This window comes from Rhinolophus sinicus, chromosome 18, assembly GCF_057876585.1.
Source record: "Rhinolophus sinicus isolate RSI-liver-muscle chromosome 18, RSI-T2T, whole genome shotgun sequence".
Classification (NCBI taxonomy): Eukaryota; Metazoa; Chordata; class Mammalia; order Chiroptera; family Rhinolophidae; genus Rhinolophus; species Rhinolophus sinicus.
The window spans coordinates 106477038-106499780 of NC_142518.1; the positions used below are offsets into that span (position 1 = coordinate 106477038).

The 22743-nt window shown below is 40.2% G+C and overlaps 1 long non-coding RNA gene across 1 annotated transcript; it reads left to right on the top strand.

The window, feature by feature from the left end:
• The first annotated feature begins 740 nt into the window (after window positions 1–740).
• On the top strand, window positions 741–12732 carry LOC141569686 (uncharacterized). The gene is made up of 3 exons (XR_012493439.2): window positions 741–804; window positions 3853–3917; window positions 10877–12732. It is a non-coding gene; the product is annotated as an uncharacterized LOC141569686 (long non-coding RNA).
• Window positions 12733–22743: the final 10011 nt, after the last annotated feature.

Consider the following 22743-nt stretch of genomic DNA (forward strand, 5'->3'; position numbering starts at 1 on the left):
TTATTAAACCTCCAGAAGGGCCTAAAGTCCCTATTTTACGCTCTGGTGAATTATTTCCTCAACTGTTCATTAGTGATAGATCTAGGAACCTGACAGATGATATTGCTTATAATGCATTGACCTGAATACACTCCATTCACATCACTAGCTTCCTTAAAAGACTCCTTTACAAATGTTACAACACTGGAAAAGTATAAATTTGGGTCAATATTAAAGTTACAGATATCTCGAGGGGAATTACTGGACACCCATGGCTGTTCCAAGAGGCATGTGTGACCCTGGGTTAATAAGAGGTCGCTCGCTAAGAGGATCAAGGAAGTGATAGAGTGTAACTGGATCTAAAGGCAAGTGGTAAAGATGATGAGAAGGCCACCAAGTACAGGAAACCATGTGGCCAGAGATAGGGGCCCTCCGTAAAACCCACTGATACGTGGAGGGGAAAAAATAGCTTCCTGGTTTTGGCAGAAGCAGAACATTTGTGTCATAATAACGATAACTACAATGTTTAGATTTATGAGTTACAAAGTCATGTGCCTGGATTACCTATTCTATTCTTCACAGCGACTTTGAGAAGTTTGCGTGATACAGATATAATGTTCAGATATAAAAACTGAGTCTTAGAAAGGTGTATTCCTTTTTCAGGGTCACATGATAAGAAGCAGATCTGGGATTTCATCCAGGACTGTCTGATTCCAGAGCCTAAATGCTTCAACACCCGTCCATATCACTCCTCTAAAGCAACAGCAGGTTGGAAAGCCTGGAAGGCACCAGATTGGGGAAGAGACCTTCCTCAACCAAATCAAGGTAAATGCATGTTTAGTAGGTGCACGGTGCTACTAGTGAAAAATCTGTCTGAAAATCCTGAACAAGAAATACCTTCCTTTTTATTCCCCAATAAAGTGTCTTGCACTTTTTCCTTCTTATTGTAGGATTTCTAACTATTCTGTTTCTTTGCCTTCTTCTTTCCTGATTTTCCCTTGGTTCTCAATTTAAGTTTTAGAAACAATGTATTCCATTTGACAACATAATTACTTTTGTCCCTTGTCCTGTACAAGGCAGAAAACAGAGATGCTTCAAAATGACAATGGCATTTTCAAAATGACAAGAGGGCATTCATTAAGGAAACTATGGTGGGCTGAATTGTATGGAACTGTTCTCCGGGGGAATAAGAAGATAAAAGGGAATCAGTAAATATGAGCTAAAGGGGGAGTCTGCCTCACGTCTGTAACAAGGAGCATCCAGCCTTCTTCATCTGCCACTGAAAACTGTGGCCATGGAAGGCACGAGGCAATTACTGATGCAGAAATAGACCGTTCTAGACAGTACTTTCACTTACCCTAGGATCCTAAAGGAGAAAGTCTTTCAAAAAGAACATTTGAATCAGCAAGTTGTACGCAATTAAATGCCATCTTTAGCAGCTTGATACATGGGCAATTTAATGTATATTTATGAATGTTGAAGTCTTTGGAGAAAAGAGAAGGAAAGTCATGTCAAAACCAACAAGGCATAAGACTGCAACATAAACACACAATTACATTGAAACAGTAAAACTGGCCAGACTGTAACATAAATCACAGCAATGCAAACAGAGGTAAGAGGCTAGAGCTAGTTCATCACTACACGTTAGGGAGACAATACACTGAGTGGTTCATTTTGTCAACAACAGTAGGAACCGCTGGCCGCCATTTTGTTTCCCCTCACATGTGCATTTCCCCATTGCCAAATTACACCTGTAACTGCTCTGAGGATCCAGTCAGCTATGAAATGTTCTATGTTTAATTTTTCAGAAAGAAAAACACTTTACTTCGACAAACTTTTCCTTGATTCTTCTTACATGTTAATTACTGTTTCCTGAAACATGTTTTGAAATCAAACAAAACAACACTGTGGTCCTTGTCTGTCTGTGATCATTTCCATTCCCCTACACTAACACTCATGCCCTCACACTTATTGGTGAGCGCACTGATCTCCTAAGTGGTGGTCCTACATCTTACCCATCCTATACGCGGCTGGCCAAAGGCATTCAATAGTTATTGAGTGCCTTGTATGTGTGAAGCACTGTCCTAGGTACTAGGGGGTCCTTTAAGAATCAAAACAGAGGGTGGGGGTGGGATATGAGGGTAAGGGGGATCGAATATATGGTGATGGAAGGAGAACTGACTCTGGGTGATGAACACACAATGGGATTTATAGATGATGTAATACAGAATTGTACACCTGAAATCTATGTAATTTTACTAACAATTGTCACCCCAATAAATTTAATTTAAAAAAAAAAGAATCAAAACAGAGATTTTTGACTGTGTAGAACTGATATTCTAGCAGTAGGAGATAGGTAATGTAAACTATGCATAATCAATAGTATTCCATACCGTCTGTTGTGCTGATGATAACTGAGAACTGTTGTGTTGTAGGGGAAACAAAAGAGGAGAAAGAAAGAGGCACGTAATATCTTCCTCAAGTAGCATTTTTCATCATGCTATTCTCTCCCACCCCACCACTTATCTGCTTTCAATGCCTCCCAGTTACCCATGTGTTTAAATGGAAACTCTGTAGCCTGGCAGTTGCTTCTGTTATCTGCCCCATGCCCAGGATTCCACCACCCCTTGTTTTCTATCTTTATCCTCTATTACTCCACATTCACGTTTTTTTTTTTTGCTCCAATAAGGAGCTCACAACAACAGCAGCAGATAAAATAAATGAGCACGTACTATGTGCCAGACGTTGTGCTGAACTCTTCACACGGACTACCTCATTTCATCCTCACAGCCTCACACTACTCAGTGAAGTAGGTCTTATTATATTATCTTCATTTTGCACCTGAGGAAACTCAAGTCTAGGGAGCAATGTGTTCAAGGTCACACAGTTGAGTAAGTGTCTGAGCTGGTGTTTGAACTTAGATCTGTCTCACCCCGAAGTCTGTGTTTTTCACCAGCAATGATGACCTGAAATCGCTGCAGTAAGGCAGGGGCTGGCAAACTTTTCCTGTAAAGGGACGGACAGTAAATATCTTAGGCCTTGCAGGCCATGTAGTCGTCCAGGACAACTACTCAGCTCTGCCCTTGTAGCATGAAAACAAGCACAGACAATGCGCAAACTAATGGGCATGACTGTGTGTCAATAAAACTTTATTTACAAAAGCAAGCACTGGGCTGGATTTGGTGAATGTACACGTAGTGTGCCGACCCCTGCACTACACTGAACATTTCCACCAGTCTGTGAGTTCCGTGAGGTCAATTAGGTCTTACGCATCTTGGTAATCCCAGCGCCATCTACAGTGCTTGGAAACTGAGGCCCAGGGTCCACCCATTTTCTAAGTGATGGATCTAGGATGCTGATCTAAACAGTTTGACTCTAGATCTTGTATCCTTGACCAACATGATAGCCTTCCTGTATGATTAAATAATACCATACACATACAATTCTTACAGAGTGCCTGGCACTTAGTAAGACCTCAGAAATAATAGTGGTTATCACCTTCATCATCTAAAAAAAAGCACTTAGGTATAGAATAGTGAGGGTCATTACAGCCAGTTTCAAGACAAAATAAAAACAAAATTTTTCCCAGCTTTATTGAGACATAATTAATAAATAAAATTGTATGTATTTAAAGTACACAATGTCATGATTTGATATATGCATACATTGGAAAATGATCACCACAATCAAGTTCATTACCACATCTATCACCTCACAGTTACCTTTTGTGTGTGCGTGTAGTGAGAATGCCTAAGATCTACTCTCAGCAAATTTCAAATAGAGAACACAGTATAATTAATTAGAGCCACCATTCTGTACATTATCAGATCTCAGAACTTATTATTCAAATAAAATGTTTAATTTGCCTGACAGGACCGAATGAAATTCATGTCAGTCTTGATGGGTGACACATCCGTGAGTGAGCCACCAAAAACCAGGTAAATGTGACAGCAGTGTCCCTCGTTACTAGCCCTTCCAGAGCAGAATGATTAACCTCATCTGTAAATAACCAGTTTTGTGTGGCTGTAGTCTAAAGTATCTGGCATTAACCTGGGGTTAGGTCAGGGTCCTATCATCTTAGAAAACAGAAGAGGAAGACCAGAAACCATGCTGGGGCCTTCAGAGCTTCTCTCTGCCACGAGATGCAGCATGACTGGTCATTAGGGTAAAGCGGCTTCTATACACCTTCCTGGGGCCTGGCTGCTACCTAATAGGCCATGACCTGCATGGGTACGTATTCCAGCTGTGCCTTGGGTTCTCATCTGTTTGGCTGGGCACACAAACAGCTTCACTATCACCCCAGTCTCATACTTTCTCCTCTAAAAATGCTGACTGGTCTTGGCTCCTCTATAAAATCCCTCCCCAGAGCTATCCTACCACTCATCATAAGCAGACACAATCAGGCTGTTTCTTTCCTGCTACCCTCTGCCGCCTTCCACCTGCCGCATTCAACTGTCAACACCAACTTTGCAGGCCTCAGCCGAGGTGTGGAGATAGCACTGCTGGAGCGCAGCATTCAGGATATTGCGCAAAGATAGATGATAGGTAGATAGATGATAGATAGATAGATAGATAGATAGATAGATAGATAGTTGATTGATAGATAGATAAATAGATAGATGATAGACAGACAGATAGGTGATAGACAGATAATGTATAGATGATAGATACAGAGATACATTTTTTAAGCCATAAAAATATATATATATTTTCTGCCATTTATATATATATATATATATATATATATATATATATATATATATACACACACACACACACACCCATAATAGCAAAAAATGTATTTTGTACATGACACAGATCTGGAATCAGAGGACTTCCTCAGATGTGACTTTCTATCATTATAAACTATCTACTCATGAGCCAAATCACTTTTTTCCAAACTTCCAGTAGGATAAAGTGTACGTTCAAATACTGTTAAATTCTGTAAGTAGATAAAATGTTCTTTCTGTGTTCAAGATTATAAAGTTTTCATTTCTAAGTTATTAATACTTCCTAATTGTTCATTCGAGGTTTTCATGATTATGCTCATAATGTATATATTTTTCTAGGGATAAGGTAGAGATGTGAAATAAAACATATGAAATGCTACAACTTTTGAATTTAGTGTAATTTTTTATAACTTCAAAAACTAAAATATCTGAGTCCATTTTGATGTCCAAAAATTTAACTTCCTAGTTTTTAGTGAAACTATCTCTCAATAGATAGATTGACAAATATATTGTTCATGCGGTATTCTCAGTCCAACAATCTTTACTGCTGGAGAGACAATGAAAAATAAAACTCAGGCACTGCTCCAGAGTATTTTACAATCAGTAGAGAAGAGCGATTCATATGAAGAATCATTTCAAAACACGTGGTAAGTGCCAGGATAATGGGAAGTTCAAGGTCCTGGAGAGAACAGAGAACAGGATGGGCTTGGTGAAAGGGAAATAGTTAGGTACTCTTTCTGGAGGAAGTGACACCTCATATGAGTATTGAAGGATGAGTATGAATTCGTATGAGTGTGAATCAGAGCTTGCCACACAAAAGAAATTTCAGTGAGAAAAAGAAGGAAGGTTGGAATGAATGGTTTGATGACAAGAAAAAACAAGAATCTCTGAACCACTAGATGATATAGCTTGGGAAAAAGAAAAGAAGGATGGGTGACAATATTGAACGTAGCTAGGAATCCTGATTTATTCATTCGTTCACACATTCTTTTATTCATGAAGCAAACTTTTAATTGCCTATCTCCTTTCCCACAGAAGTAAAACTGGCATTACGATGCTGACCATTTTGTGAAGAAAACAATTAAAACAGTGCAACGAGCATCTCCTATATATAGCAAATGTATCCCCAATTTTAACATGGATGGGTCCACATCATTGTCCTGTGTTCCAACATTACTTCCTCAAGAGTTTTTCCTCCATTACCCCCTCTGAAGGAGTCATTCTACCTATCTTACGTTTTCCCTTTTCACGTGTTCTTTTATTACTTGGCAGACTTTGAAAACAGCAGGTCAATTATGTGAACTTGCCATTGTATAGGTCAAAATCGGTCAAATATCAGCAAATTCATGTGATTCAACCCAATATATATTTTCAACACATTTGTGTATTCACTTGTTTTTATTACCCTTCATCTCTACAAGAGCAAATACCGTATCTATTTTTCTCACTGCTACGTTCTCAGTATATAGTACAGTGTAAATATTCAATAAAAGTTAGCTATTATTCTGATTAATATAGCAAGCATCATCATTATAGTTCTATAAACATTTTTGGATTAATATGTGTTAAGGTGGTAGAATTCAAATAATAGGGGAGCACATCAGAGGGACATCTAACTCAGAATTTTCTAGGGGGGCAACAGGTTAAGAGAAAAAGAGTTACTTAAATCAAGGCCCCCAAAATGACTGTTAGTCAAGGAAAAGAAAGGAGTTATGGTAAAGCATATTCTGGGAGGAAAAGTCAGCATGTGCAAAGGTTCACAGGTGAAAGTGAGTGCGGCCTGCATTTCAAGGAATCGAGAGGCCATTGTGGCTAGAGGGACGGGCATGAGACGAGCAGGAGGAGACAGAGTTGTGGGCAGGGCCAAATGACTAAGGGCCTTGTAGGGAGTTTGGGTTGTACTGTCAGGATGATTGGAAGCCACTGAAAAGTTTTGAAGAGAAAAGTAACACCTTAAGGATAGTGCTCAAGCTCTATGTGTGGAATGAATTGGAAGAGGGGGAGGAGGAAAGAAGTGAGATCATTTTAGAAGTCTAGTGCATTATTCAGGTTAGAGATCAGGAGAACGTGAACTCTAGAAAGGAGAGCACAGCTGAAGAAGAGGGGCAGAGCTGAGGTATGTAGGGCTTTGTGAATGGTTTAGAAGTATGAGAGAGAGGTTTGGGGCTAGGGGACTTGGTAAACAGTAGGGCCATTTACTGAGACGAGCAGCACTTAACTCTTTCGCTGCATTAACTGATTTCAAGTCTTTTTTTCAAAATGTGTCAGGAATCCGCAAAAAACCAAAAAGTTGATATTTTGACAATTTTATGCATTTCATACCAATTTGAGCTGCTTTGTCTATAAATGACATGATTTTTATGTATAAAAATGTCCTATTGTTATTCATTCTTGAAAAACACAAAAATATAGAAAAATGTACATCTGCTTTCCTAAACTACCTTTCTGGGAGTTTCCGTCTGCAGTCAGTGGATGGAAATATTCATATGGATATACCCACCCGTTGTGGCAAAAGGGTTAAAAGAAAGAACAGATCAGGGTAAGAGTTGCTGAAATCACTTTTGAACATACTGAGATTCTAGAGTTATATTCATGGCTAAAAGAAGGCGAGCACACAATTGCAGGAAGGACCAGCTGTGGTTTGTGTTAAACTGTTATTTCTTACAAACTTTTACATACTGTACAAGAACTACGGTTATCCTAATGTAGAATTTAGTACCTGGGAATAGAATTCGACCATCACAAAATCCTAAACTATGTGGCACTGGTTTGATGGGTGGACAGCAGGCAACAAGTTGTAAGGAAATATATCTGAGAAGCTAAAACATCGGAGAGCTGTTTGATGCCATAATGAAACATTTCATGAAACTACTGCCTTTGACATCGTGGGAGGCAGACCATGTACGTATCTGCTGAACGAGGTAGCTGTTGGAGAAAACATTTTGAAAAGGCGAGTGTCAGTACATGGTGCTGGTTGTTTCTTGCGTTTAGTAAGGTGATAATAACTCGGTATGTTTAGCTAAGCATTACAAGAAAAAAATATGAGATCGAGAAAGAATACTGAGGCTTGCAAGCAGAAATGAAAAATAATAATAGAATACAGAAGTTTGGAGTTTCGATGGCATTAGAAAGGCTGGCTGCTTCTGGAAACCCAAAAGTATGAAATATGACTGAGAAAGGCTTTGACCAAAAAATACCCACAAAAATTTTGCAGTTGAACAAAGAGGCTAAGTTGAAAGGGTATAACCTTCCTACAAATCTGTAAACTCACATGGTCTCCAGTGTTAAGAGGGAGAGGAATCAGGTAAGAAAGCCAGGAAACAGGGGGGATTTAACAATGTCTGAGAAAGAAATTTGCGTATAATTACTGGCACACTGAACTGCCTGAGAGCAAATAAATAGAAACCTACTGTGTTTTTTTTCCAGGAATAACTTCAAATGGAATATACAGAGGGTGCCAAAAACATGTATACACATTTTCAAAAAGGAAAAAACTGTGTTTAAAATTTTGCTGACAGTAACCACTTTTGAGCACCACTTGTCATTGCAGAAGTCACACGTGACTCATATTCATCTTTTGTGATCGGTACATATTGAGTATTACAATTTTAATGAACATTCTTGGGCCCCAAACTGGCACCAGCAAGAAGCATGTTGTAAAATCTGTACATTTCCCAAAGAGAGAATGTCCCCTCCACATTCACGATAAAGCTCAGTACCAAAAATCACCAGGAAAATTCCTGTAGTCAAAATGAGGTGCTTTAACGCACTGCAGCAAGGAAGGATCGCTGCACCAGGAGGAATCATAAGACGCCTCTGTAAGAGTGAGTTAGGATGGTGTATCCGTTTGCTAGAGCTACCATCACAAGTCCCACAGACTGGGGGGCTGAAAAAATGTATTTCTCAGTTCTGAGATTGAGGTATCGGCAGGTTTGGTATCTTCTGAGGCCTCTCTCCTTGACTTCTGGGTGGCCATCTTATCCCTGTGGCCTCACATGGTCTTTTCTCTGTGCAGCGCCCACCTCTGATGTCTCAAAGTTCTAAGCTCCACTTTTCATAAGCGTAGGGATACCCATCAGATCGATTAGATTGGGGCCCACTCGGAAGCTCTCATTTTCACTTACTCAGCTCTTTAAATATCGGATCTGCAAATATATTTGCAGTCTGAGGCACTGGGGTTAGGACGGCAATGTGATTTTTGTTGTTTTCTTGGTGGGTACACAATTCAGCCCTTAGCAGATGGTAGGTAATGTTTGGCCTTGTGTGGCATCATTTTTGGGAGGATTGAAACAAATGGGGATCTGTTCTGGATTAAAGCTATCAGGAAACAGGGACAATTCTGTAATTTAGTATGGTAAGTTTTATCTAGGAGGTAGAAGGAATGGTATGAGGCCAGCCTTGTCATTGGTAAAGTAGTTCTATTACCAGGAATGGGAAGCCTTTATTTATTTTTTTGTGTGGTTACGTAGTGTTCTTGCTTTTTGGCTGTGTTTAGTTGTGATTACTACATAGCCTTGTTCTTTCTTTTATTTCATCAAGGTCATGGAGTAATCTCTTTTCAAATGTTGTTGATATTGTATGGAATTGTTTATTTCAGCAGAGAACACCATGGCCCAGCTATTTAGCAGTAAACACCATGGCCTAAATTTAGTTGCTAGGCCTGCTACCAGCTGTCAGCTGTCAGGGCTGTTTATTTCTTTCTCACCCATTTTAGATGTGGCAGTGAAGAATAATGAACAATAAAGAACATCCCAGAATGGGTAGCCAGGTGCCACTGAGAGTAATAGAAAAAAGGAATTCCTCCATGAAACCAGAATTAGGGGTTTATCATAGAAGTTTCTTCATTGCCATGGCAGGGAAATCTCACAATATCCCGTTCTGAATTGGCTATGTCCACCCTTTCCAACGCCACCGTTCTATATCGGGTACAGTGAGGTGGAGAGACTGATAATTCAGCTTGTCTTTTTAGGTCACGGGTAATCAGAACATAACGAACCATATCAAGACGTGATTAAGCTAGATTTAGTGACTGCATGAGATTTGGGGGCTTCTCACTTAAAGCGGTCTCAAGTGTGTGCTATATGTGAGAAGGATACAAAGGAATATTTTAACCAGAATCGTAAACATGGCAGAGATTGCTAGCAATTTGCATGGTGATAGGCAGCATTTCCCAGACTCGCTTGCATCAAGTGTGATTATATGAATGAGATCTAGCCAACAAAATGTGACAGGAAATGATGTGTGCCATATTAATCCCCAAGGCATTAGAATCTCTCAGATAACGCGCACTCTTTCCCGCTTCCGGCTGATTTGGATGGGGATTACCATGGAGACAAAGGAGGTCAAGTATCACAATGCAAAGTCTTTGTCAGCCAGAGCTACTGAATGATTGTTGGAGAACAAACCTCCCTAACCAGAAGCATCCATCTTGCATTTTTAAATGAGCAAGAACTAAATCTGTATTTTCATCAGGCCATTATACATTTGGCTGTATATTCATTACAGCAGTTGGTGATTTCTTAATCTCATTCCTGTTTAGTATAATTATTGATGGGTGAAATGGCTAGTTAGTTGTTGGTTGACTGCTATACTGAAAAAAAAAAAAGATATACACCCTTAGAAGCACATAATTGAGAAAGGCACATTTTTGCTTGCATATTGAACCATACCTTGCCTAGGTCACATCCCTGTGGCACCTAAAAAGTCACCATTGTAGAACCACAAATTGTCTTAGGCCTTGGATTTCCTAAGCATCATGTATGTCGCTGCACAGGGGAATACCGTCAAGGATATCACCGCTAACACTCTTCTTAGAGCCCCCGCTAGGCAAATTCCTCCTAGAGCTTCTGGAAAGAAAAATGCTTATTTACCTAATGAACTCACACACTTGCTCAGACTAAAACGAGGATAACTACATGATGCATGTTTCCTTATCTAGTGTAGGTCTTAAGAAGTTTAGATCTGAGTTTCATGATAGCTCTCTTCAGATATTTTTAATATAAATAACATACCCCCTTCCTTCCACCCCTTGCTTTATGTGCTTTATCCAATGTTAAGATCTTTCCTTCCAGAAAATTCATACTTCTATGTATGTTGCCTTCCACCTTTCTTGGAAGAAGACATTGGATACTCATATACTTACATATTTATTTGCCTTTCCCTTTCAGTTTTTCTCAGCACTCTGCATGATCCCTGAAGTTGTCAGACGAAATAAAGTTTTCCCCAGTAATTCCAACCCTTCCTATTCCACGTTATTTTTACTTTTTTGGAATCATCCAAAGTTATTAGAAGGCTTTGAGTTCAGCAATCAGGTTAAAAACCTGGAAGCAGTATGCGACGGGAAGAAGACACACACATGCAATTAAAATGGCAGAAGAAGCAGAGTATCCAGCTACTTCTCACTGACCAGTGAAAGCAGAAGGCAGAACAAGACACTTATTCATGCATCCAAATCAATACTTCTCTAGACTCATCTTTTTTCTCCCACTACCCTGGGATTCTTGGCTCAGAGAGTGGAGGATTAGAGTGATTTTCATGGAGAAATAAGAAACACCCCCAGATAAAGCAGGTCCCTCTGGGTATTTGCTTTCTCTTTAGAATGCACTCAAACCCTGAGGGAAACCCTCGAGCAGTGACTTGGGACATTTGTACTGCCTAGTCTTTCTCCAAAAGGACTTAAGCTATACTTCCCATTGCAGAATGGGGATTTTAGAGTAACCAGCAGCATGGCTGAGTAAGATATCCCTCATCCACACCTCCCATCAACAACAACTTGGGATCTATCCAGCGATAAAAGTGCCCTTGTGGGGCCTGTGCTCCGAGGGGCCCGGGAGGAGTCTCGCCCACCCATGTGTCAGGCAATAGGTGTATAAGCCTCAGTCTCTAGGCCTTCTCGGCTGTGGTCTGGGGCCCCTGGAGAACAGTCTTAGACAGTCACACACGGATGAGAAAGCCTTTGGGGGAGTCCAGGTTCCCAGAGGAAAAGTTGCAGCGCATTGTTGGAGCAAAAAACAAAACCCCAAACCCCCAAACATAACGAGTTTGGATGCATCGGAGAGGGTGAGAGGACGAGTTTGACTTTACGGCATCAGCCCTCCCCCCAGGGGGCACAACTCCATGCAAAGAGAGATGTGTTCGGTTGTGATTTCTCCCATGGGGGAAAGTGAGAGTGTGAGAGGGTACCTGGCTTCGCCAGTCGTGTGGGATGCCGCCAAAGAGGCCCATTTCTCTCTCGCCCCACCCAGTGTACTGAAGTGTGACCAAGACTGGGTTCTGGAAGCATCTGGGTGAGTGGCAGACAAAACTCTCAGACGACATTAAAGGGACAAGGATCCTACTAACTGCACGACGGTGCCATCAACAAGCCTGCCCACAAGCCACTGGGAACACTTTGTCCTTGTATCTCCCTGGCTGGCCCATGGGCACCCCCAGTGCTCTATACACCTCAACCTAAGTGTGTGTACAGATGAGTGGATAAAGATGTGAAATGCATATGTGTATACAAGGGAATATTATTCAGTCATGAGAAAGAAGGAAATCCTGGCATTTGCAATAACATGCATGGATGGACCTGGAGGGTATAACACTAAGTGAAATAAGTCAGACAGAAAAAGACAAATACCATATGATCTCACTTATATGTGGAATCTGAAAACATGGAACTCAGAGAAACAAAGTAGAATAGTGGTTACCAGGGGCTATGGGGTGAAGGAAATGAAAACATATTGGTCAAAGGGCACAGACTTCCAGTTATAAGATGAATAAATTCTGGGGATCCAATCTACAGCATGGTGACTATAGTTAACTATACTGGATTATACATTGAAAAGTGGGTTAAGAGAGTAGAGCTTAAATGTTCTCACCACAACAAAAAATGGTAATTACGTGAGGTGATGGGAGTGTTAATTACTGTAGTAATCCCTTTATAATAATATGTGTTATCAAATGATCACATCGTCCAACTTAAACTTACGCAATACTACATGTCAATTATAGCTCAATAAAGCTGGAAAAAAATAATAGAGATTCTAAATTTTATTACCACTTTTTAAACAATCAGTACTATCTCCCCCACTCCCATTCCTTGTCTGCTTCTTTCTCACGAATATATAAACACAGGCACCAAAACATGTGTATATATGTGTCTATATATATGTATATATATATATACATATATATGTATACACACACACACACATATATATTTGCCAAAGCATTCTAGAGATGACTTTTAAAGAACACAATAAATTCATGTATTCGTCAGAAATGTGGCAGCTTACATATGTAAGTAATGTTGACACTATTCTTCATTACTAAAATGTGAGAATCTGTCATGTTAATGAATGCTTCACTACTCTCTGTCCATCCCCCCACCTAGAGGTGTGATGGAAACTAGCATCCTAAGAGACTGCAAACAGAAGAGCCTCCATCTTCCTTCATCCTTTAATTTCTTCTAAGGATCTCTAAAGTTACTCTCAATAATACACTCAGGACACAGAGTTCTGAACTTTCTAGAAGGAACCTTACAAGTCACCCACTTTAATCATCTTCTTTTCCCTTTTTTCTTTTCCTTCCTTTTCTTTCCTTCTTAACACATGGAAAGGACTTTATGTACTTTGTTGTGTGTTAGATATTTTTGTGTTCCCATAAATATTTTTGAGCCTGTTCTCAGATGCAATTAAGTTGCTTGGCAATAGTTCGATCTTACCAGGTCCTGCTTTTTAAGATTTGTTAAGCAGGACAAAGCCAATGTTTTCTCTATGGCTAATTATTCTCCATTACTCAGGCAAGACCGGTCTGAGTATGAGGTCTCACAATTAAGCTCATGAATTTGTTGCACCGATGTTGTTAACCTTTTTTGATATCAGAGGGATTATTCATTATGAATTTGTACCAATTAGACAAACAGTGAACCAAGTTTACTATTTAGAAGTTGCTGAAAAGGCTGCATGAAAAAGTGAAACGACCTGAACTTTTCGCCAACAATTCATGGCTCTTGCATCACGACAATGCACCAGCTCACACGGCACTGTCTGTGAGGGAGTTTGTAGCCAGTAAACAAATAACTGTATTGGAACACCCTCCCTACTCACCTGATCTGGCCCCCCAGTGACTTCTTTCTTTACCCAAAGATAAAGAAAATATTGAAAGGAAGACACTTTGATGACATTCAGGATGTCAAGGGTAGTATGAAGACAGCTCTGATGGCCATTCCAGAAAAAGAGTTCCAAAATCGCTTTGAAGGGTGGACTATGTGCTGGCATTGGTGCGTAGCTTCCCAAGGGGAGTACTTCAAAGGTGACCGTAGTGATATTCAGCAATGAGGTATGTAGCACTTTTTCCTAGTATGAGTTTGCGAACTTTATTGTCTGACCTCATACTCTACTCAGTGACCTGTCAATCTTGAGTATTTCCCATGTGGATGTTGGGAATAGGCACTATTGCCTGCCCTGTGTGAGCTTCAGGCACTGTGATCTGTGATGCTATTGGATAGTTCTTTCCCTGGCCTCAGGTAAGTTGACACAGAAGTGTCAATCAGTATTATACTGAATACTCAAGGGAGACTCTCCACAGAACCTCAGAATTCTCTCTCTGTGTAGCTCTGAGAATAATTCAGTCTTACTGTGATTTCCTATTCCTATGTAAGTGTGGTCTATGGCTTAGAGCCAGTTGCTATTGAAGGAAGTTTTGATAACTAGCTCAGAGAAATTCCACTCCTTTTAAAAAAACCAAATACCACTACCTAATAGATGTATTTAGTAAAGAAAATGAATGCTTACTTTCAGAAACTGTTCAGATTCTGAGCATTTTAATGGTAATAACTATACTGTAGACATAAAACTAGTAAATACACAATTCTCTCTTTTTTTAGTATTTCTTTATGATGCGCCACTCATTTCTCTTATGTTCATCATTTCCTACCCTGTTGATCTGAAGAAAGGATTACACCTTCCAACATACACAGATAAGACTCTTCTAAGGGAGAGAGGAAAGATGCGAGCACTAGGGAGCGTCTGTATTTGTTTGAGTGTCCGTAGGGGAAATTGGGCTGGATTGTAATGTGTGTGGCATGAATGTGTAGGTGTGGGGGAGTATCAGACTGTAGCACAGGTATGCATCTGAGGGGCATTTTCTATAGCTATGTATCTGAGGGAACGAGAGTTAGCTGTATACCTATGGGGTCTTCTGTGTCTTGTGCGAGGGAACTAGACTTCTAGGGAATTATGTGAGATGGTGAACTAGGCTGCCATGATAGCTGTGTGGAAATGGCAGGTGAGGGGGTAGAACCAGGCTGGGTGGTGAAGAGTGAGCAGGCAGAGCTTCAGATTCAAAACTTCCACAGCAATGAGACTTCATTCTACCTAATTTGAGTTCAATTACCATGTCCTCAAAGCCCTTTGTTCTAGGACAAACTCTGAAAACTAAATGAAGATTACAGAGCCGATCCACCAAAAGCTCATATTTGAAAATGCTTAATGTTTCAAAATCTCATTTTGAAGTAATGTTTATGCTGCAGCAGCAGTTAAATAAAATTTGGATGACCTCTAAAACTATCCTGCAAAACAAATGAAGTATTATGAGCAAAGAGCTAAGAAGTCAGGATCTATCTATTTAAATACAATTTGGCTGTGGAAGATGGTTTTGCTTGCCAAGTTGGAGAGAACCTGTCTTGGTAGCTGCTTTGCTGTTTGATGCGGGACTTCCATGGGGAAATACAAAAGCAAAATTAATAGGCGGAGAGAGGGCCATTTAAAAAAGAGCTCATCACTCCCATTAGTTCCCCATGTCTTATGGGAAGTAGCTCAGATCAAATTCATGAGCCAATTGGAGAATCATGTACTGCTATTTATTAGAGGAAAGACTCTGGGAGATATCAGAAGAGAACCCAATAAATGCCCAATTGCAGATTGTGTGTGAGACCATTCACCAAACAGTTCCGAACACATCTTCTCATTGCGCCTAGCAAAGTGCTAGGAGTAGAGCAGATAGAAGCTGGCCAGACAGAAGACCCTTATCCTGATGGCCAATTTGAGAACTACCCAGCAAATATAAATGAGGCCGAGTTTTACACTAAAGAACGGGCCAGGCTTCCCGTTATCCATTCAAGCTATAGTTGACATAGGGAGAGCAGCATCAAAGGATCCAGTGGTCATTCGGGGTGACCTTGGTTTGCTATCTGCATTAAATTTTGATATTGCTATTGCTCTTCAATGATATATGAGTAATATCTGATTGAATGTAAATTTTCTTCAAAGTATGTTCAACAAATCGTTATTAGATGACTCTTCTGTTATAGGCACTGTTCTAGGACATGAAGATGCAGTGGTAAACAAAATAGAACAAGATCTTCCCTTTCTAGAGCTTACCTTTTGGCGGGGAGAGAGAATCCACAATAAACATAATTTTATTCATTTATTTATTTATTTTTTAATTTATTGGGGTGACAATGGTTAGTAACGTTATCGGTTTCAGGTGTACAATTCTGTAATACACCATCTATAAATCCCATTGTGTGTTCACCACCCAGAGTCAGTTCTCCTTCTATCACCATATATTTGACCCCCTCTTCCCTCTTTGCTCACCCCTCTTCCCTCTTCCCCTCTGGTAACCAATACACTGTTGCCTGTGTCTATGGGTTTTCGTTTCTTTGTTTGAACAATAAACACAACTGTAAAAAGTCAGCTACCTAATACGGCAGAAGATGATATGTGCTGGGGGAGGGGGCGGGGGTCGTGAGACTGGTTAAGAGAGAGCAGGTGGGAGATTTCAATAGGGAGCACGGGGTAGCCCTAATTGAGAAGCTGATATTTGTGTGAGGACATGAAAGAGGCAAGGGGGTGGGCAGGAGATACGTGGGAAAAGAACGCTGGGGAAAGGACACTGCAAGCAGAGAGAACAGGTAGAGCAAGATCCTGAGGTGGGAGTGTGCACGGCCGCTCAAGTTACAGCAGGGAGGCCGGTGGGCTGGAACAGTGAGGAGAGAGCAGGATATGAAGTCAGAGACGGGGCGCAGAGGGTGGGCAGTGGGGCAGATCATGGGGGGCTGTGGGGCTCACTGAAAGGAGGTTGTAATATGCAGGAAGAGCACTGTACCTGGAGTCAGAAAGATCAGGTTCGAGTCTCGTTCTATACAATTCTAGTGTTACAACTTTGGGTGAATCACTTAACTGTTCAGGGCTTGAGTTTCCAAGTCAGTTCAAGTGCTTCCTTTCTACCAGTGGATTCAGTGATGGGAAGCTTCCCAAGGGGAAGCACCCATTTGGCCAAGAAGCCTAAAGACTCTTAGGGAGAGAAGACAAGGAAACCAACAGAGGACAGTGAATGTACAAATACACATGAAAGGTAGAGAGAAGCAGGCCGAGGGGAGGCTTCCCTGATGCCCAGTGACCGGCCCCATCCTCATTCTATCACATCATCCTGCCTTCTTCTCTTCACGGCACATGTCGATCACAATATGAAATTCTTATAGTCTTTGTTTGGTTTATTGTCTCTCCTCACTGGAAAAAAACAATCTTCATAAGGGCAGGACTTTCGTTTGACAGCTTCACTGCTTTACTGTGTCCCAAATACCTAGCCCAGGGCCGGGCACTACGAAAAGAATGAATGGAGAGTGTCTACTGAGGGAAAGCGTCACAGAGCAGGGGACCCTTCAGCTGGGTTCCAACATATAAAAAGAGTTTAGGAGACAGACAAGGTGAAGCAGGTCACTTCCAGATGGGACCCAGCTTGTGCCAAGGCAGAGGGTGGGCTTAGCAAGAGTCACACACCTACAATACAGAAGGAGCCTACCGGGTCTCATATAAAATGAGCATGCAGCAAGATCATTCATCTGAGTGGTACGAAATGGTTCCCCATAGTTTCTGGTGAAGCCATGCAAAGAGCATTTGTTAAACATGGCTTGATCTAGGCGGTGCCAAAAGACCTCTTTGACGGAACTGTTATACAATTGCCTAGATGTCTCAGGGCCATTTCATGCAGCTGTTGTATCAGCAAGAAGAATGTATGAAGAAGTTGCTGCTGCCTTTCAATCTTTCCATATGGCTATCAACACCCCGATTCTTTCCTTGCAGTCTCCTACTACCTGAGCATCACCGAGCTAAAACTCTAATAAATAATCACTATGGCTCCTCTCAACAAGAATGCTTCTCGTGCTGTCCATGAAAGATCAATGTTGCTGTAGCCTTCGAAAGAAGTCACCTTTATGAAATACCTATTAGATAAATATGGGGGATCTTTGGGGTGAGAAAAAGAATGCCAACGAGGGGTTTTGGCAGACTCACACAGACCAATCTAGAAATGTCATAAAACAGTATACACATAACCCCACCGGAAGTCAAGGAATCAGCATTTGCAATGCAATTGGGGTCCAGCTTTGTGATGTGCTCACATGATTTGCACAATACTATTTTTCATGTAAATCAAAACTGACAGTTGAAAAGATTTTCAGAAATCTATGCCCATAATAATCTTTTTAGCATTTCATTGCATTTAGTGTTGGAATAATGGGACGGGAAATGAGATAGGAGAAAATATACACAGGAAGATTGTTTGGGGAGCCTTTCCTTCTATAGAGGCTGAAGAATGTAGAGAAATCGTGGGAGATTTGAAGTGACAGAATCGTTGAGTTCAAGTCCTGGCTCAGGCACTTAAATTATATGCTTATCAGACAATCACTTAGTCTCTAAGCCTCATCTATAAAATGGAAATGATAATATCCGATCTTGTGGGGTTGACAGAGGAACAAATGAGATAATGGTTGTGAAATTGATTCTTTAAAATGTGATATTATACACAAATGTCATTTATTTTATTATACTGGTTGTTTGACTTTGTCCAAGTGTTCACTGGGAATAGCACGGGTTTTCCCACTGTTTACGTTTGTGCTGGCGACAATGCATTGCTGGTAGCTTTGTAAAATATATATATTTTTTAAATGAAAAGCTATGGTCACTATCATGTTGCTGCCATTCTACTTTTGATAATCCCCTTGCCTGGAGATGAAAAATTCTGTATTTAGCATTTTTCAACATCACATGAGTTTAAAGATTGTCTTGTCCATTCTTCCATCACCACTTTCTAGCCCAATCCCTCGCACATAGGTGGTGCTCAATAAATAGTTGTTGATTAGTGGCTTCCTTAATAAACCGACATTTGACCTCATTTCCAGATACACATCCCAGAGTCCAGCCTTACTAAATTCCATTCTCTTCATATGCATTCTGTACTTCCTCAGCTCCAAGTCTTGTTCAAACTTATTCCTGCCACCTAGAATGCCATCCCACCATTCATTTTCACGTGTTCATATACTAACCTAGATGTCTTCACATTTGTCTCATGTAATACTTGTAACTGTCCGTCTTGTAGTATGCAAATCGAAGAATAGGTTTTATTTCCCATACTAAGCTACACCCTTCATGGATGCAGGATCCTTAACGGATTCATTGAGGTATTTAACATGGTGCCTACCACAGTGACCTGCGCAAAATAGATGCTCAATAAATATCCACCGATTCTGAGTGGCAATGTGTGAATGAATGTCAAACAGAAGACAGAAAGAACTACGAGTTTTCTACTCATTGGCTAAAAATCATAGGAAGTGGTCCAATTTTATGTAAACCAGAGTGTGATTTCGTGAGAAAATAAGCCCATCATTTGCTACTGAAAAATTAAGACACAAGAACATTTCGAATTCAACACTCATCTTTAAATGTCTTGGGAGCTTTATTTTCTAATTTAATGATTCAGTAGCGATGAAGGAAATATACATGATGCAAATTTGTTAAACCTTCAGCAACCTACATTAACTAAATCTCAATCTGCAAGTTTGAAAGCTTCTCTATGATCATATTCTATTCAGTGACCTTTTATGTTTATGCTTTGGAAACTATGCTTAGACTTAATAACCCAACTTTCTCATTATCATTTATTTTGACCTCAAGATTAATTTTGAAGCCTGCAGGGGAAAACTTCACGCTAATTAGTTCTTCTTGGTTGTATTCCAAAAGAAATGACAAATTTCACCTTGTTTATGATGCCTCTTGGTACTGGTTTAAGCCAACTGAAGAAACCATGTATAATTTTTAAACTCACATATTTTCCCCCTCAGAAAAAAACAACATTTTATTCATACATTTCTCACTTTTTAACACCATTTCTCAACGTACAAGTTGGAACCTGGTATTTAATTGTTAGCGTAATGAAATATTGAAGTAGTGAAATAATTTGGAAATCACATACTAATTTCAATAAATTAAGTAGAGTCTGACTTTCATCCTTGATGTACTTCAAATGATTGTTTTATTACTAAAGTCTACCTGTATTTCCTCTATCAGGTTGATTACACACTATTAAATCTTGTGCAATTAAGGGATATTTTAGTGTTGAAGTTAAATAGTTTATTAATGGATCTGTATTGAGTGGCAATCCTAAGCCATTTGATTATCCTTCTAGAAAGAGACAAAGAGGTACAGTTAGTAATTCTGTTTAAATTCCACCTTCTTCACTGTTTCAAACTTCTTAGAGATGATTCAGCTTTTCAGAGTCACCTATTTTCAAAAGTGACATTTTTATTTGACTACTGACAAGATGCATATCTTTGTGTTGCCACCGCCACCTTCAAACATGTCCTTTTACTGTTGTTCTATGAGATATCTCAAATGAAGAAAGTATAGCTTGTCTATTTCCTGTTTGTTAATGTTTTATCAAAAGAGATATTTGAAAACCTGGGTTGAAATTTCAGTTTTGTGTTTTGGTTTTGCCAATATTCTCTTCAAATCTAATTTGTGTTTTGGTTTTGCCAATATTCTCTTCAAATCCCCTACTAGAATAAGATATTTAGCATTTCTACGCCCATTTTCTCATCTATAAAATGCATACAACACACATACTACCCTCAATTTAAACCCATTACTTCGGAAAGCACAAATTTAGCCATGTGATCTCTGCTTAAAATCCACCAATGGCTTCCTGCTGCCTACAGGATGAAGTCCTTACTCCTGAGCTTGGCAAACTAAGTCCTTTTGGATCGGTGCATATTTATCTATGCAGGCTTTACATCTGCAAAATGAGGAGCTGCAATTGGCTCGCATTACTCTGTGCCAATGAACATTTCTTCACAACTCCACATTCAGTAATATGTAATCAGCCATGATGGTGGTATTACATCACAGAAATCAGCAACCAGGGAGTGCATCGTTCAACATTTAGCAGCCCATCACTGATCTTGGATACTTTAATCAGAGTGGCTCTGATGAGAGCCCTCCAATAACTTCCCACCCAACTCAAAAAAGAAGCCAAAATCTTTGCACTGGCTTAGAAAGTTTCATGCACTCTGGCCCTCATTACTTCTCCAATTTCATCACCTCCTCTTCTTTCCCTCTCTACTGTTCTAACTACATTAGTCTGTGTATTGTTTCTCAAATACTCCAGGCAAACTCTCAACTAAAGAACAATGAGACACCTGCTTGCTGTTCTTTCTACCTCCAGTATAGAGTTTCTTTTGGACTCCCCCACAAGCTTTAAGTCAAATCTCAAATGTCACCTTTTCAGAGAGATCTTTCTGGATCAGTGCTGCAGCTTTCTTCTGTAGTCTTTGTGTGCAAATGAGAACAAAGTCTCCTCTTGAGTGTGCTCATGCCTGCAGGCACAGGCCTTGGAGAGAAGGCAGTAACTTTGGAGGCAGCAAAAGACGGCCCTAACTCAAAGAAAATGCAACCTGACACAGGGTAGTCAACTTGGCAAGCAGAGTTTGAGCTATGTGTCAGCCCTCACTTGCCCCCTCTGCTGAGGACCTCTGTGCAGTGCCAAACTACACAACCATACATGGGGCACTACCCCTCACCAGTCTATATAAATAGCCACAGCCTCAACTACATTCTATTATAGACCCTTCTTTGGTTCCTTTCTACATCTATCACAATATAAAATTACTAATTGAAGCCAACTGAAGAAGTGCTGTATAATTCTTAAATTAGCATATTTTCTCTCATGAGAAAGAAACCAACACTATATCCAAACATCTTCCTCTTTAACACCATTTGGCAACACACAGCTTGGAACTCTTGTATTTACTTGTTAATGTAATGACATATAGGAGTAGTAAAATAATTTGAAAACCACATACTAATGTCATAGTGTCTTTCATCCTTGATTTATTTCAAATGACTGGTTTACTACTGAAGTCTACTTCCCCGTCCTCTGTCAGGTTACATTGCTTGTTTATTAGTTGAGTTGTTTAATAGCTCTCCCCTCCATTCACAACAGAATGCAACCTTCATGAAAGGAAAGACCCTGTGTTGTTTATTACTGTACCCACAGAGCTTAGAACATTGCCCAACAAATTTTTATTGATATTAAAAGGAAACTGAAATAACAGGCTTCCGTGTAATATTTCATTTGAATGAAGAACATTTTTTTTCTGCCTAAAAGAATAAAAACTTTTGAGTTAGACTACTTCTATATCTGTTCTAATTCAGACATTCTAGGATTTGATATTATTTGTGTAGAGCACCCCTGGAAGCTGCTCAAATGAGTTTTGTGTGAGCAAGAGTGACTCCATATTGAATGAGCAAGAGTAACCCATTTTGGACATGCACACAGAACTTAGCAGACAATGCCCAGTAAGGGGCCCGGTTGACCTGGTAATTGGGTTTAACGAGCTATACCCCCAAGGTCTGCTACTGAAGATAAGGGGAAGTCAGGAAGATTCTCAGAACTGCACAAGAACTGAGGACTTTTGTAGCCCAGAGAGCAGGTCTCGATTGAGGGGTGACCATGCTGTCACTCTGCTCCGAGAACCCTCCACTCTGCTCTGCTCTGCTTGGACCAAACCTCTGTTGGACCAAACCTCTGTTAGACCGACCTCCCAGACCAGCTACCCTTCCTCACTCCACCAGGACTCTGATTGACTTTGAGACTGGTTTGTTACTCTAGTCTCCAATTATTGTATCACTCTGTGTGCTTTACTGTTTGGTGCGTTGATGGTTGATGTTTGTGTAACGAGCATATTGAAAGGCATTTAAGATCTTGCATGCTC